The sequence below is a fragment of the Acomys russatus genome, chromosome 1 (genome assembly GCF_903995435.1).
Source record: "Acomys russatus chromosome 1, mAcoRus1.1, whole genome shotgun sequence".
NCBI lineage: Eukaryota > Metazoa > Chordata > Mammalia > Rodentia > Muridae > Acomys > Acomys russatus.
Genome location: NC_067137.1, coordinates 82,548,957 through 82,554,625, shown reverse-complemented (window position 1 = coordinate 82,554,625; position 5,669 = coordinate 82,548,957).

Below are 5,669 nucleotides of genomic sequence, written 5' to 3'. Positions count from 1 at the left end.
CGTCGGTCCGAGAAAAACTGTTATGAATTGGAGGAGAAGGAAAACCTTGCTGTGATAAGAAGAAAAAAAAAATCAGCCTCAAAGTGGTCGCTGGCCACTAAGACCCCTCTACAGAGGACACAGGAAGGAAGTCTTTAGGGCACAGAGGAAGAGCAGCACATCCAACAGGCTGCAGAAGGAAAGATGCTAGGATGAGTGCGAAGCAAATGGACACTAAGAAAACACCAAACACTATACAGACCAATGTCATCATAGGAATTACGACACCTTCTAATAGTAAGTCATTACCAGTAGTCAATAAGTGACTTTGTTCTCTTTTGTCACTTAAATTTTATTTATTACTACTAGTTTGTGTATGTATGTATGTATGTATGTATGTGTGTGTGTATGTATGTATGTATGTATACACAATGTGTGTGTGGTATCTATGGTGTGTATATGGTCTATGTGCACGTGTGTGTGTGTGCGTGTGTTTGTGTGTGTGTGTGTGTGTGTGTGTGTGTGTGTGTGTGTGTGTGTGTAAGCCAGAGGAGGATGTCCGGTCTCCAGCTCTGTCATTCTCATTTCCTTCAGACAGTTGTTTACCGATTCTGGAGCTGGGTTCCAACTAGTAAACCTCAGTGATGCTCCTGCCTCCACCTACCACAAGTGTTGGAGTTACAGGCACATGTAGCCATGCCTAGCTTTTTATGTAAGTGCTGGGGATTTGAACTTGGATCCTTATTGTTGTGCAACTCTATAGTTCAGTTGTGGGGACCCTTGGAGCTGAGTCATGGGTAGGTGTGACTAAGGTGGACCCAGTTTGGAGACAGAGTCTGTTCTGTGATGCCAGAGGTATTCAAGGATAAGAAGGGCAGTCACATGTGCTCTGACCGCACAGTACAGGGTGCTTGGTGCAGGTAAATGTGTGTGCGAGGCAAGGTCAGAGTGAATTCTCTGAGGCAGGGTGTGGGCTGTAGGGTGTGGAGTGTTAATGCATCTTCTGATTTCACCAACAAGGTGCTCAAGTTGCTGTGGGATTATGGGTCAGAGACAGATGGTTGCAAGTCCTCTGCTCTCAGGAACCAGTGTGTGCACAGTGCCAGGAATGGAGGGAGAGTTTAGGCATTCTGTTACTTCATCAGCTGGGGTGTAGAATGTAGGAGGAAGCAATGGGTCCTCTGACCTAAACAGCTTACATTTGGGACCTGGCTTAAGTGTTCACCTGGGTCTGGGGTCGTGACCTCTAACATCAGCAGAGTGCTTCAGGTGTGCCATGAGTGAACACTAGGGCAGAGGGGTTGCCTGCTGGTTGACTAGACCAGCCAAGGTTAATGCGGGGCCATGGGAGAAGGGGCATGGGGACTTAGAGGGGTGGCTCACATTCTCTGGTTTCATAGCCAGGGTTATGTCTTCTGTTTTTACCAGGTCAGGTGTTCCTAGTGTGGCAGGAGTATGCAGGGGTAGGGGGTGAGGTGGGGGTGGGTGGGGGGGTCAGTGTTAGGGAGGTGGAGCATGTTGTCTGCATGGCTTTCACAACTGATATTTTTCTGTGAGGGTCCCTGCAGGCTCTATGGCTGGCAGCAGAATGATCTGAGGAAAGGGAAAAATGAAATTCGGCTCAGTACAACTTTAGCCAGCCACCACTGGTTCAGATTTCTGGAGCCTGACACCAGGTAGTTTATTTTAGCCAAATTTAAGCACAGCATAATTTTGGAAAAAAGTTTCCTGATGACAATTAACTGAGTCCCAACCATACAGCGAAGCTTAAGACATGCTTAGATTGAAATTCTTTGCCAAGTACATGTAGCTTTCTCATAAAGACGGCTCTGAGCCGGGCAATGGTAGCACATGCCTTAAATCCCAGCACTTGGGAGGCAGAGGCAAGTGGATCATTGTAAGTTCGAGGCCAGCCTGGTCTACAAAGTGAGTCCAGGACAGCCAAGGCTGTACAGAGAAGCCTTGTCTCGAAAAACCAAAACAAACCAACCAAACAACAGCAACAACAAGACGGTTTTGTTGACTTAGAAACAATGCTCATGCTAAGTGTGTCGGGAGAGTGACTGCAATAAGCACAAAGCCTGTGAGAGTCAGGACTGGCCTGGCCCTGAGATAACACAGATGTCACTTAGGCAATTGTGAAGTGGGAGTGACATTCATCATAAGGACGGGTTTTATTAACTTAGAAACAATGCTCAAGATCTAGGGGGAAGTTCTGGGATTAAAAAAAAAAAACCATACAAATCTGGGGGATTCATGGGAATACTGGCACTACACATAACACACACACACACACACACACACACACACACACACACATCCCTCCAGGTTGTAAGTTACATCCTTTCCCAGGAGACACGCAAGACTCCCTTTTCTGTGAAGCAACAAATCTGCTTAACTTTCCTGGCTTCTACACCATGCTTATCCATGTACACAGGGGCCTTTGAGCCTCTACATTTTTCCTTAGAGAATAGCAATTTAAGAGAAGCTCTACCTGACCGAAGTTCCCATGATGTGGTTAACAAAGCCACTTTCCAGGGCCTTAGTAGAGTTAGGAACATTTTTATCAATAGAGCACTGTATTGCTTTGTCTGTTTGAGCAAACTCCAAGTCTCATCTGTCCATTTTCCCTCAAAGGTGCTTAGGAGTACACACAGTAATGTCAGGTCTATGACGGGTCTTTGCCATTGGGTAATTAGTATTTTTTATGCCTTTATAAGTAATTCAACTTGCATGCTCTTCCTGGGCTTTTTCATTTGATGTACTTTGCAGAAACTAACTATTGAAAAGAATATCCAGAAAGAAGAAGAAATAAAAGAAGCATTAGTGTTGGCAATTTCCTATGTTTTTAAATTCTAATGAATACACGCCCTGTAGTTGCAATGTTTTTCTCACCATTTAAAGGAGGAAAGAATAAAAAGCATTTTTCTGTGACTTTAAAAAAAAAAAAAAAGTAACTAATTCAATGTAGAACACAACATTTCTAAACTTTTATTTTCATGACATTTGTATTTCTCAAAAAAGTTACTAAAAATAACATAACTTTGATAAATTCTGATTTTCTGTCTTTGTGTCTCTGTCTGCCTGTCTTTTTCTTTGTGCGAGGATGCTGAAGATCAGACATCAATGCCCATTGCCTTTCTATGTTGCTCTCCTTTGTTTGAGACAGTGTTGGCTCTGTTTCTTAACAATTAGACTTTATTATACAACCCAACTATCCTATACAGGAGGGAAAAAAAGTTAAAAGGAAACAAGAATAAACGTCTGGGAATCAGTTCCATAAGATTGATCCCTAGGTGTCTCTGGCCTGCGCACTGGTCCGGCTTGTTCGCTGGTCCTTTCCCTGATCCACGTGCGCTCCTGCTCTGAACCTGCGGTCTTCTCTCCTCTCGTCTCCTGCGTGTCTGTGTCTTTGTGTCTCTGTCTCTGTCTCTGTCTCTGTCTCTGCCTCTCTGCCTCTCCCTCTCTCTGTGTCTCTTTGTGTGTCTCTCTTCCCCCCCCCCCCACCCGCCCCGCCCTCTGGCGCAATGGCCGGTCTCGCTCCCGGATGGATCTCTCCTCCCATCGATGTTCAATTACAAACACCTGGCTGGAGTCTCTGGTCCACCTCCTGAATTCCGGACCCAGGGCGGTTCCGCCCAGTCTTCAATAATGTCCATCTCAGCGGGGTATGGGTGGTGTTTCCAAGCAGTGGAGTCTGAGGCAACACCCGCCAAGACTGCCGTCACCTGAGATATTGCTCACAATCCTTCCACAAGGCAAGGTCTGTCATTGGGCCTTGGAGCTTGATTTTCTCCTGGTGCAGCTAGCTAACAAGATGCTGGGATTTTCCCATCTCCACTTCACCCCAATATCGGGGTTACACACGTACTACTGTGCCCAGCTTTTAAGAGGGTCTAGGAAATCTGAACGCAGGTCTTCATGCTTGTACGCCACGTGCTTTACCCACTCACTGAGCCATCTTCCCAACTCTATTGTGTGTTTTTATTATTGCCTTAGAGAAATTAGTATTGGTCTACGGAGTCAACAATGATGACCCATTAGTAAGAATTCTGTCAGTAATTCCACAGACCATCTCCACAGGCTCCTTTCTGAGTTTATTTAACCGGATTGAAGTGCTGGTATTAACAAATAATGAGAGACAACTCCCAGCTGCCGTACATTATCACCCAAGGCTACTCGGGCTTCCCAGGTCTGGACTGCTGCCTGGGGCTATGATGGGCAGAGCTGCCTCGCCCCCCATGGCATGAGCACGGGTGATCTGGTGGGCTGACTGACTCAGGTACCACCTGGGCCCAGTCCTGTGAGGATGCATCATTGATGGTGCAGCAGAAGCCAGAGGCCTCCAACCAGAACAATGACTCATTGCCATGGTCATTTGCAAGAAAAGCTGTTTGGGCCAAAGGGTACACTGTGTGACACACTGCAGCTCCCATGGCAAGATGTGGGTTTTTTGTTTTTTGTTTTCTTTTTGACAGGCGGGGTAGGAGGAGTTGCAAGGGTGGAGGGCAAATATGGAGGCATAGGGAGATAAGTGGGATTGGGGTGCATGAAGTGAACTCTTCAAAGAATTAATAAAAAGTTAAAAAAGGAAAAAAAAAAAAGGTTCAAATTACTAAAACAAACAACCCCTCACCCAAAAGAAAACAAACCAAAACATTAGATGGGGAAATAGGACCGTTTTAGGATAACGCAAGGCCAAGGGAAAGCAAGGCTTGGCATTGTGTTAATGATAAAAACCTTCAAACAATTTAAAATTACTGTTTGGGGAAAGTCCAACAATGTAATGCAACTCCTAAAAGTGACCGTTACAAAGAGTGTTTGACCTCTTGAGAGCATTTTTTATGCATGAGAAAAGATATAATGTTGCCCATCTAATAAATCCAATCAGATAAACGACAGCTGGATAGCTAAGCTAGCTTAGGGTGCAACATAAACCTCCATCTTACGACATTGTCACACCTACAGAAATTCAACACGGAAATCTCATAGATTACCTGAAATTAGTCCCCAAGTATCTTTTTAGCATTGATGAAATAACAGCACACTTTAATAAGCTCAGTCATTTCTAAAGATTTGTTTGTTTATTTATTTATTTAATGTGTATGAGTAAGCTGTCTTCATGCACATCAGAAGAGGACACCAGATCTCATTAAAGATGGTTGTGAGCCACCATGTGGTTTCTGGGAACTGAACTCAGGACCTTTGGATGAGCAGCCAGTGCTCTTAACTTCTGAGCCATCTCTCCAGCCCAAGCTCAGTCATTTCTAAAGATAATGCATCTTAATCTTAGGTTTCTGGGAGCTCCTGCAGATTTACGATGGAACTCACGTAAGGCATAAGGCAAGGCCCCATCTGAAGCAGTTCAGTCAGACCCATTACCTTTCTCCCCTTGTAAGAAACCGTGAATCATTTCCAGGCAGCAAGAGAATGAAAATGAAATTCTGGTCACTTTATAGAAACTTCCCTCTGTTTATAGTTTTCAGCTCACAGACCTGCGACGACGCTGGGGGTCCCCCCTGGGTGAAATCAGTCACAGGAAGTTGTAAGGAGTCAGAATTGCGGGGCGGCCTCTGGTTGGGAGAGCACCCATGGTGAATGGGATTTGTTTTACATGTAACAAAGGTCTTTGGAAAAGTGGGTAGGATTCCCCTGGAGACTGGGAAAGTATTTGCCATCTAGGCATGCCA